We start from the raw sequence: 12968 nt of genomic DNA on the forward strand, positions 1-12968 counted from the left end.
CAGTATCAGTAATGAAATGTTGGATATCATTACAATCTTGAAGCCAGTCAAATGATAGTAAAGGAACATTACAAACAACTTTGTGCTCAAAAATTCGACTACTTAGTTGAAATGAACCAATTTCTCAAAAAGTACAAACTATCCCAACTCACTCAATATGAAATTGATAATTTGAATATCTTATAAGTGTTAAGAAAAATGAATTTGTAATTAAAAACTCCAACATATTCAGACTTAGATGGTTTCATTGTGGAATTCTGCCAAACTTAAAAAAGAGTTAATGCTAATTCTACATAATCATTTTCTACATAAAATAGGAGATTATACTTCCTAACCCATTTTGTGAAGCTAGTATTACCTTGATACAAAAAAATCAAAGATAGTATAAAAGAAAAAAACTACAGATTAATGTATCCTATTAATATAGATGTCAAATTCTTAAGAAAATGTTAGCAAATAGAATTCAGCAACGTAAATAAAATTATACACCATGACTTTTTATTGTGAAGATACATCCACATTCTTTCAAATATACATTATGGCTTGTGATTTTCTTTCACATTTTTTTAAGAGCAATTTTTGTGAAAACATGGATAAGTCAAAAATTTGTGTTATTTTCAAATATGAATTCCGTCATGGAACCAATGCAGCACAGATAGCTCGAAATAAAGAAGTGTTTGGGAAGGATGTGGCTAATGAACATACAGTTCATTGATGGTTTGAGGAGTTCCATTCTGGTGATTTTAATCTTAAAAATGAGCCACATGGGCGACCTGAAACCAAGGTGGATAATATGATGAGCTGAAAGCTGTGGTGAAAGTGAATCCATCTCATCGTATGTGTGAATTAGCAGCAAGGTTTGACGTTACTATTCCAACAATATTGGACCATTTGAAATAAATCAGCAAGGTAAAGAAGCTGGATAGATGGGTACCACATGAATTAAAAAGCGTCAGAAGAGAAATCTCGAAGTTCGCCTTTCTTTGCTGTGATGACATAAAGGCGAACCGTTTCTACATCCTATTGTTACATATAATGACAAATGAATTCTTTCTGACAATCGCAAGCATTCGGCCGAATGGTTGAATAAAGATGAAGTGCCAAAACACAATTCAAAACCGAATAGTCATCAAAAAAAGCTAATGGTGTCTGGTCCTCCAGTGCTGGTATTCTCCACTACAGATTCATTTAGCCTGGTCAGTCAATTACAGCAATGCCTACTGTAACCAATTAGACGAAATGATGAGGGTGCTTGTGATTAAGCAGCCAAGATTGCTCAATAGAAACAGGCCAATCCTCCTGCAAGACAATGCTTACTACATGTCGCGTAAACAATGCTGCTTCAACTACGGAAGCTGGAGTTGGAAACTCTGTCATCTACTATATCCTCCAGAATTACACCAACTGACTATCCTTTCTGCCAGGCTTTGGACCACTTCTTGCAAGGAAAAATATTCAATTCTCAATGAGCTATGGAAAACACCTTTCAAGATTTCATTGCCGCTCAATCTCCAGGCTTCTTTGTTGCTGGCACAAATGAGCTACCCTTAAGATGGCAAAACTGTGTTGATAGCTTAGGTGCCTACTTTGATTAATTATACTGCTTCTTATTTGAGATGTAATAAACTACACTTTTGACTCAAAATTGGACATTTCATATTTAATGACCTAAATAAAACATGTACAGGACTTGTAATGGTGAGGAAAGAAATTTTAAAAGTTCTGAATAAATGGAGAGATATAATCTGTCTTAGCATAGTATAGATGTTAATTCTTCCCAAACTGATATGGAAATAAAACACAATTCCTATCAAAATCCCAGCAAGATTGGCTTTTAGGAGGACGAAAGTTAGTCTTCAACAAATGGTGCTGTAGAAATTGGATATCCAAGGGCAAAGGAACTTCTGGCTCAACTTCATACCTTATACAAAAGTTTACACAAAATGGATTATAGTTTTAAATGTAAAACTATACAACATTCAAAGATTATATAGGAGAAAATCTTTAGGACCTAGGGCTTAGTGAAGAGCCTCAGACATGACCTCAGAAAGCATGATCCCTAGAGGAAAGGAACTTGTAAAGATTATGAAAAGACCAGGCACAGACTGGGAGAAAATATTTATAAACATCATATTAGACATAGTATTCATATTTTGAACATGTAAAGTGTCCTCATAACTCAATGGTAAAAAAACCAAAAAACAGAAAACAAAATCCAATTATAAAATAAAAAAAATAAAACTATGAAGATGCAAATCACTGAAGAGCATATACAGATGAAAAATAAGCTCATAAAAAATATTCAAAAAAAATATTCAGCATCACTAGAGAAATGTAAATTAAGACTGTGGTAATATATTATTTTGCATACCTAAAATAATAAATACTAACAATACCAAATGCTGGTGAGGTTGTGGAGAAACTTGATCTCTCATATGTTGCTGTTGGGAATGTGAAATGGTACAGCCACTCTGGAAAAGAATTTGACATTTTCTTGAAAAACTACATACACTTACCAAACATTCTAGCAATTGTACTCCTGGCCATTTTATCCCAAAGAAATGAAAACTATGTGCACCCAAAACCTGTACATGATTGCTAATTGTAGCTTTATTTGTGATAGCCCCAAACTGGAAACAACCAAAATGTCTCTCAACAGTTGAATGATTAAACAAACTGTGGTATAGCCATTCCACAGAATATTACTCAGCAATAAAAAGGAATGAATTGCAGATACATATAACAACTTGGATGAATTTCAAAAGTTTTATTCTGAGTTTAACAAGCCAAACTGAAAGGTGACATAGTGAACGATTCCATTTACATAACATTCTCAAACTGAAAAATTATAGAAATAGAAAGTAGATTAATGGTTACCAAGGACTAGGAATGGTGAGAAGAAGTGAGTGAATGGGACTATGAAGGGATAGCAGCAGGGAAATCTTTAAGGTGAGGTAACAATTCTGTATCTTGATTGCAATGATGATTACATGAATAAACATATAGAATAAAATGACATAGAACTATACCCACATATTGCACCAATGCCAATTTCTTGGTTTATATTATAATACAATTATGTAAGCTGTAACTGTTGGGGAAATTGGGTGAGTGGTCTATGGGATCTCCCTGTTGAGATTTTTATTATAAAGGATATATAAAGTGTTCCCATTATATTAGACAGAACTTTTCAAGTTTTCGGAAATCAATTGGAAAGATGATCAATCCACTTGATAAAAGGGCAAAGAACATAAAAAAATTAGGAAGAACTACAAATAAAAAAGCTTTATGTCATTAATAATCAAAGAAATCAATATTTTTGAACTAAGGTATTTTTTAACTCTCGAAGGTAAAACTATTTTAAATGATTTTAAATATCTAATTGAAGACGACATGGGAAAAATAGGCAAGAGTTACTCTCACCAGCAGTATATGGTAATGCCCATCCAATTTTGTGTTTTGTTCTCTGTGTTAAATGTTAGAGGTTTTCCTAAAACATGTTTGGATTTGATGCTGGTGTTCTTGGGCACTAGCAATGGAAGAGGTGGTGGTTAGTGGAGTGTGACTTAGAACTATTCAACATTGAGTCTTTTACTTAAAATTGATTTCTTTTTTCATCCAATGTCTCAGTGTCACTGACTAAATCTCAGGTCTTCTGGTGTAGCGAGGGGAGTAGAATAAAAGTCATTGGGTTCTAAGGTATACCTCTCACAGCACCAGTACTGGAAGCCTCTTGCTCTAGTCTTTACAGGATTCTAAATGGTGAATCAGCTACATTTTCTTTAATATTCTTCCCTGCAGGTCTTAGATTTCATCCTGATCTGCCAACTTGATTACTACTCCTCCATCTATTTTTCATCTTCCAAAAATTTGTTCACATCTCTCTTCCACTGTTGCCCTCTTTCTAATTCTCTTTGTCCTTGTAGGTTTATTCTTTTATTAACATTATTTTCCATTACTTTCATTTCTAGAAGGAATGGAAGTAAATGGTAGAGGTCAATCTAACGTGCTTAAGTGAAACCTTTAAAAAAATTACTGCAAGAAACAGGATTTAATTCTAAACTTTAAAGTTATTTTAAAATGAATGTTGAATCTGACAGATGAGACCAGCTCCATCTCCATATTTCTATGATTCTATAATTAAGCATGAATTAAACACAAAGTAAATTGATTGTTTTATGATGTCCACATCCCATATATTCAACAGAGCCCTGTCAAGTATGATATTTTTACAGTTCTCTTTCTGGTTTTAGATTGAGGTTTAATTCTGAACATGCTGAACTGTTGTTTATATATGATTCAGGCCCACTGCATGCAGGATGGCTTTAGAGGACTTGTACATTGAAGGACTGTCTGCACCCTGAGAAGGAAATAATATTCAGGGCTAGATGCAGGGAATATCTGTCTAGCTTGTATTTTTTAAAATCCAAATTGTGGGGAAATTATGAAAGAAATAACTTATTAACAACATTAGAAATGTAAAAAAGCCAGATAACTGCTAGCACTTCTGGGAAAATGTTAATTGGAATAATAATTGTTTTAAAAATGTTCTTTGACCTTTTAGGAAATTATTGATTTGTTAGCTTGGGTCAGCTTTCACAGATGTTTCCTACAAAATTTGAAAATAGAAATTAAGTTTAACCAGTGTGTCATCTGATGTGTAAATATCTATGTTATGTATGTATTTGTTAGTTTGCGCCTCCTCATGGGCTGTAATACACTACTCTCAATGAGAAGCTTGATCTTTTCTGCTCTATAATTGTTTTCATTTCCATTAAAAGAGAAAGGCACAAGTAATAGATAGAATGAAATCATGCAATCTATGTTATGTCAGTAAATCCTTGATGTCTGTTAAAACCCCACCTAAACTTGCAATTCCCTTGACAGAGCATGGAGGAAGGCCTTTCTTCAGCTGCTGTTTTTGCTGATAAGATGCCAAATGTCTTTACAGATACATCTTCAAAATAGAGAGAGAGAAGAGAGAGAAAGAGAGAGAAAGGGGAATGCAATTATAGGAACTCTGCTCTTAAAAGAAGTGGTTCAGAAAAGATGAGTGATTCTATAGTTACTAGATCACTATACAAGGATAATTTTAAATGATGTTCATTAACAAAAATGACAATTTTATCTGATTTTTAGGTATTAGTTTATATCTAATAAATGATGTATAAAATGTCCATCAACTGCTACTTAGAAATGAAGACCTTCATCCTGTCATGATTTTTGTATTCAAACATTTTGAAATTTTAAACTCTATACATTCTGTACATTTACCTGTAATCCAATTTATTTTTACATATCAACATTTGTGAGCTATACCATGAAGGCCTGTTATGCCACAGTGAATATAGAGGCACTCGATACAGAAATATTACTTATTTTCATGCATATCTTGTTTTTATATACAATAATGTAACAACAGAGTAGCACTGGTGTTGTAAATGTAAACTTTTTAGTCTGAAATAAAAGTTTCAAGAATTTCCTGTTTTCAATGTAAAAAAAAAATCCAAATAATTTTTATTACTCCTGTTTCTCACAGTCTGCCTTTTAAAGAACTTGCTCCTGATGTATGGGGTTGCTGGTTTGGACCAATGTTCATATTTGTGAACATATTATTGGCATTAGTCTTTGATACATAATAACTTCTAAGGCCGGGCGCGGTGGCTCACGCCTGTAATCCTAGCACTCTGGGAGGCCGAGGCGGGTGGATTGCTCAAGGTCAGGAGTTCGAGACCAGCCTGAGCAAGAGCGAGACCCCGTCTCTACTAAAAATAGAAAGAAATTATACAGACAACTAAAAATATATATAGAAAAATTAGCCGGGCATAGTGGCGCATGCCTGTAGTCCCAGCTACCAGGGAGGCTGAGGCAGTAGGATCGCTTAAGCCCAGGAGTCTGAGGTTGCTGTGAGCTAGGCTGACGCCACGGCACTCACTCTAGCCTGGGCAACAAAGTGAGACTCTGTCTCGAAAAAACAAAACAAAACAAAACAAAACAAAAATAACTTCTAATGTCAAGCTTGGGCTTTCAGAAATAAATATATTCTCTAGGATTTACGATCAGAATTATAATTTTGTGCTGTTATAACACAGTAAACAGAAATTTTCTTAGGTAACAACAAAAAGTAAAACAAAATAACCATGTTCCCCATTAACTCTCTTCTGTCTTCTCCCCCTTCTCTCCATTTCTATCTCTTCTTTCCCTCCCTCCCATCCTCCTATTCCTCTATCTTTTACTTCTTTTTTCTTTATAATAGTAAACATAGCAAATTGAGTTCACAGCTATTTGAGATTGGACGATATTTCTTATTCATCACTTACTAAGTTAAATTACACATCTGTTCTTTAAAGCATCGAATTGTTACAAAAGTGTGTCTAAAAAATAGAACTGCCTTTGAAGTCGGGTGATACATTTTCCGTGTTCTTGAATATAGGTGTAAATTGAAATGGAATAAAACAAGCAAGAGCAAACAGGGTAAGAATTAAAAACACTTTGTTCTTTCATTTCCTTTGCTACAGAGTACAATCAATACTTTACAACAGGGTTAATACACGTTCTTCAAACATGCTATTATTCTTTCACAGGAGCACAATAACTTTATTAGTTATGCTGTCTGTAATCTTTCCAAAATGACAAGACTGTGGGTGTGTCGATCACAAGCAATTCTTGGTGCCCTCTGTTGGAGTATTTTCAGTGTACACCAACAATAGCAACAAGAACCATACAGCTGCAGGTAATTTTAGTGGTGGAAGTCCTCATTTTAAGTAGTATAATTAACTGAAACAAAGAAAAATAAAGGTTTCCCTTTCTGCTCACTAGTTATTGAATATTCAGGCCTTACATCTGCTCCCTATTCAAGTGAAGCCCGAGTTACATTACTTTGTTTGCAAGCAGTCTTAGTTTTAATTCACATGAAGACAATAACTCAACTTACTCCTGGCAGAGTTAGCAGAGTTCAATGTTACTTCTGTTTTTTCAAATTTTTTATATAGATGGGGTCTCATTGTGTTGCCCAGGCTGGTCTTGAACTCCTAGACTCAAGTGATCCCTCTTTGGCCTCCCAAAGTGTTGGGATTACAGGCATGAGTCACTATGCCTGGCCTAATGTCACTTTTAGTAAGTAACATTCATATATAGGTTTTTGTGTTTCTAAAAATATGTTAAAAATAAAAATGAAATTATTTGAGCAACATTTAAGACTTCGTTACTAGAGTGTGTATTTCAACCTGTGTTTTACAGATGAAAGCAGAATACCCTTTCTCTCTGATGGTTACCTTATTACTACCATCACCACCAAAATGACTAACATTAAAAAGCATTGTAAGTATAGAAATCAAAATCAAATAATGTGAATTAAACATCTACAGCATACATAATATCATATTAGATAATTCATCACTGTGATTTCAAATGGAAAAAAATGGAAAGGAAGCTGTTACAGGTGGAATTGTCACACCCAAAAAGATACATGGAAGTCTTAACCTCGGTACCTATGAATGTGACCGTATTTGGAAATAAGATCTTTGCAGATGTAATCAAGTTAAGATGAGGTCATATTGGATTAGAGTGGACCCTTATCCAAACGCTGGAGTCCTTGTAAGGATAGAAAAGTCCCATTTATTTATTTTTATTGTTGCTGTGATTGCCCTTTCAGGTCTTTGCCTAAATTCTTTGCCTAGGCTGATATCTAAAAGAGTTTTTCTAATATTTGCTTCTGGAATTCTTGTGAGTTCATGTCTTAGATTTAAGCCTGTGATTCATCTTGAACTAACTTTTGTGAGAGATATATATGAATCCTGTTTCAATCTTCTATATGTGGCTATCCAATTTTCCCAGCACCATTTATTGAATAGGGCTTCTTTTCCCCAGTGTATATTGCTGTCTACTTTGTCAAAGATCAGATGGCAATATGTGGATATCTGTTCTGTTCCATTGGTCTATATCTCTATTTTTGTGCCAGTACCAGGCTGTTTTGGTTACTATAGCCTTGTAGTATAGCTTAAAGTCTGGTAAAGGGATGCCTCCAGATTTGTTTCTTGAGACAGGCACACAGAAAGAAGGCTATGATGGAGACAGAGACTGGAGTTATTTTGCCACAAGCCTAGGAACCCTAAGGATTGCCAGCTACCACCTGCATCTAGGGAGAGGCAAGGGAAGATCCTTCCCTAGAGCCTTCAGGGAGAGCATGGCCCTGCTGACATCTTGATTTTTAGATTTCATGCCTCCAGAACTATGAGACAATAAATTTCTACTGTTTTAAGCCATGCAATTTGTGGGATTTGTTATGGCAGCCTTAGGAAACTAGCACAGTATCCTCTGGCCAAGTGAAATTACTCCTAATCAAGGAGATTCTGTTATATATTAAGGTCCTTAGAGCCCTGTGTATCACACGATTTGGCTGGGAGTGCAGGCAATGCTGAGAGAACACTTTGTAGAAGAGACATATCAACTGCTTTTGTACAGGACTATAAGAGGACCATCACCCAACACCTAATTGCTGAAGTCAATAAATGATACTACCATAATGGGGCTAATTCTGACTTTCCTCAAATACTGAAATTTTGAAAAGGGAAAATGTAATATCTGCGTCACCACCTTATCAACTGCATAACACAGCTAGTGTTCTCTTTTAAAAACATTCTTTGAGCAATTATCAAAGTACAGAATTATCAAACATAAAACAGACCATTAAGTGAGAGTTTCAAATAATTTTAGGGCTGGAAGTCTTAGTAACAATTTTGCTAACTTACTACTCTGCTTGGCCTTTTTCCCCGGCTGTTGCTTTTTTGTGTTTTGGCACTGAATTATTATAATCCAGAGTCTGCCTGCAATATTACTTGCAAATACTAGAAATCCACTAATATTAAGAGAACAAAACATAGATGATCCGATGAGAATCATGTGTTAGATTGAGAGAATGGAGGAAGAAGATAGAAACAGAACTTTGACAAATGTACTACACATAAAATAATTAAAAGATGGCACATTACATCAACGAGAGGAAATAAATATTGGAAAGGAAGAATAGGAAAGAAAGAATCAGAAATAGTGCCCTGGAAAAATAAGGGAGATTGAAACAATATTAGAGGCAGAAAAAAAAATCAACCTAAATTGCATTTGAGAGCAATATTTTAGAATAATATATAGCATTATAACTCCACAAATGCCTTTAATAAAGGAACAATTTAATTAAAAACAACTGTTAAACAATTATATCTATGTAGCTTATTTTTTAAAATCAAATATGTTATTGGAGAGGTTTATAATAGGTTTGTCAGAACTGTAGAGGAGAATAGATGTTTAGTGCCTACAACACTATTCTTAAATTAGTGTTCCACCTGCTTGTCAATCTCAGGACTGGTAGGTTCACCATGTTGTTTTCTTTTAGATATTGTTAGTAGGAGCTTCTATGATATTTACTTCATTAGTGTTTACAGAATAATCATTTTCACAATGTGATATAAAACATCATAAACTATATTCAGGATTTTGTGTGTTATATGTGTATGTGTGTGTGTGTGGGTTAGTATCCACCAACACAAGCAATACAACACCTTTTTCAGATAGCTTGTTTGCTCAAATAATGTTCACACTCAATTACTCATGTGATGGGAGCCAGCTCATCTGTTGCTGTGAACAGATAAGAGGCACAAAGTATGCAAGAAGAGAATGGAGTGGAAGAAATATTTTACGGTTTATCAGATCTGCTATCAGTAAGTTATTAAAGAAAACATAAACAGTATTATCATAAGTTCATTCCATCCCTGTGTGCTTTTCTATATATGCTATTTTCCCCTTTGTTTCAATTATTTTCCATTTTCTACATTTTTACTGTTAACTTAGCTCTCAAAATCATTAACTTTCTAAAATGATATCAGCCTGGAAAATGTATGTTCTCTCCACCCAAATCAATCTATACTACCTCATCTTCCTCTTTTAGTCATTTCCCCCTTTCTATTGCCTAAAGAACTATCACATCAAAATTCTTCCTGTTGTTTATAATTCCATAAATAAATGACAGATGAGGGATGAAGAATATTAGATTCAGTTCAAATCTCCTGAAATTCCTCTAGATTATGGGGATATAAAATATCCCTTTGGGATGGCAGGGCAAAAAAAAAAAAACTATATATATATATATTTACAGAATGTAGGTAATTTTTTTTTAAAACGTGTGCATCTAAGGGCTGGGTAGGGGTAGCACCTTTGACATCTCTAAATCCTAGTTGCTTCTTCACACTGCCAGTACTAGATGTCTTCGTCTAGTTTCTGTTTTCTGTTTAAATGCAAAACACATCAATCTATTATCGACTAATATTTTCATGGAGATTTTTCATGAAAATCACTCCAATGGTAGGCCTTGGGGAAAAGAGATCGAGCCCTGAGAACGCAGAGAACCTGGGAGGTTGGAAGGCCTCAAAGGGAAGCAAGACACGTTGGGAGGAGCTAAGGACAAACTGTCTCATTTTGGTGGTCCTGCCAACCAAATGTGCTACAAGTGTCCCATTGACCAAATCTTTGCCACAATTTCTTTAATATTCAATGTTTATTACTCATCTGTTGCTACTATTTAGAGTTTCTGTCCACTTGATTTGTGAGCACAGGCAGGTCCCCCTGTTCAATATTAGGGTCAGGGACTTTTGCTCTGACAGCCTGTGTTTGTGTGTTCTGGACTCAGATGTATTAAACACATTTGTTAATTGGAAATATGATATGAAAACTTGTCATAAATATTTACATCTTCCATTTGGGTTTTGTCATAGTTTGAATTCTCTTCTCTAATATATGTACTTTCTTTTGTTGAGTTCAGTTGTCATTTCTATAGCACAACCATCTACTCTGTTTCTTCCCTGAATAACTTTTATCCAATGGCTTTAATTTTACTAACCTATCTTTTGGTTACTTGTTTTCCTTTTACTATCTTTTGGGTTTACTTTTTTTCCTTTGCTTCAATAAGCCTATATTCTTTACATCCTTCTATAGGATGTTCAAAGTCACCCCCAATCAAGGGCCAGCCTGTGCTCACTCTCGTTCGTCTCCCTTTTTGTCATGCTGCCTATAATCCACTCTGCTTTTCTCTCCGTAGTGCACCCAGTCTCAGCTCTTTGCACTCTCTGATTGTTAAGAGCTCCCTCTTCTTTGCACTGATATCTATGACCTCCTTGTCTTCAATTGTCTTGCCCTTTTCCTCTTTCTTTTTTCTAATCCACTTAATCTCCCATTCTCCAAATGATTTCATTCTCTCATAAACTGCTGCATTTGGTCAACTCACTTCTACAGAATAAGGAAATATCCTTTATATCTAAGATCCTTCCAGCTGATTTGTCACATCTTAAACTTTCCTTAAAATGTACATATTATTGGTTCTGGTGATTAATGATGTGAGTGCCTGATTTTAAAGCATTATCAGTCCAGAAAGAACTGGCAAAGTCCACATCTGTAAAGTGTAAAATTAGGAAAATAATTCAAAATGGGTACAATCGTATAATGAACCCTGCTCATAAATAACAGCTAACACCAGAAAGATTCATTGTTGAAACTATGACTATTGAGGATTTAAGCAGGTTAATTATATGAATGAGATAAAGCCATGTTTATTTATACAAATTCAACAGGTATTTATTAAAGTTTTGTTATATATCTGAGCATGCTCCTATATGATATGAAAAATAGAGATATGTTTGAGAAACTATGCATACCTTGTAAGAATTAACTAAATTTAGCAGCTTTCTTTATCTTTGAACTTCTTGTATTACTGGGGTCTCTTTGCACTTAAAAAATTATTGTCTTAATCAGTGATTATCTGGGCTACAGAATTAATGTTCTAGTTACAACATTACAGTATTTCACAGGACCTATTGGTTATTTCTTTTAAATATTTCTCATCTTTCCTGTCCTATTTTACCATTAATACTTTAGTTTGGGCCTTACTTAACAATTAACTAAGTAATTATATTAGTCCCCTAACTGGGACTATATTCTCTCTCTTTCTTTTTCTCTCCACTCATCATCTGTCTACCCATCTATTTATTGCCTACTATTTGCCATGTTCTTGACTAATCTCTGATAACGCTGTGATGATACCAAGATGTTGCCTGCCTTAAGGAACCAACAGCCTAGTCCAGTTCACTAGTGTTTCACTGAAGCTTATATTTTCCTTTTTAAAAACCTTTAACATCTTTCAGTGAATTTTAAGATAAGGTTCAAATTTATCAGGGCTTGCAAGACCCTTCACATTTTGGCATAATATATTATTATTTGAGGGGAGGGGCAGGAGTCAGGAATGATCAATGTCCTGCAATGTACAGGTCAGTTCTGTATAATAAGAAATGGCCCCACATCTTGCATGACTTTCAAATGTCCCACAAAATGTCTGAAGAGATGAAAATTTCATCTGAACTCAGAGCCTAACTCTGTTTTTCATAATGTACAAAGCTTTCATTTTATTTAATTTTTTGGAATAGTTTTAATATGCACTGATTTTGATGCTAATTTCAACCCAACTAATTTCTAGCCCCACTTCTAGATCCCTCTCCCATTTTCAACCTTCAGGAATCAAAACAGGGAAATGAGGAACACTGTGGTAAAACCTTGGGACATTCCCCTTCTGTTGCCCTCTGGACAATCTGTTAGAAGGTGTGTGTGTATATGCCTGTGTGTGTGTGAGAGAGAGAGAGAGAGAAGGTGATTCTTGCTGGGATAGGGTGCCATCTAATAGGGCAGTTAGAGGGTAAAGTAGAAAGGGTACAGTTGGGGTCCTGTTCTTGCTCCTCTTATCCCCACTATCTTGTGACGAACAGTGCCTTCTCCAAATCTTCACTCAGAACTCTTGAGCCAGTATTCTCAGGAGTAAATTCTGGGCAGTGAAGCAGCTCTTTCCTTCTGAGGTGGTCAAAAAAACAGGTGAAGATGATCTGACTTCAGGCACTTGTGTTTCTACCCTTCATTCTCCAAATTCTTGGTATGGT

Source organism: Eulemur rufifrons, chromosome 15 (assembly GCF_041146395.1).
Source record: "Eulemur rufifrons isolate Redbay chromosome 15, OSU_ERuf_1, whole genome shotgun sequence".
Classification (NCBI taxonomy): Eukaryota; Metazoa; Chordata; class Mammalia; order Primates; family Lemuridae; genus Eulemur; species Eulemur rufifrons.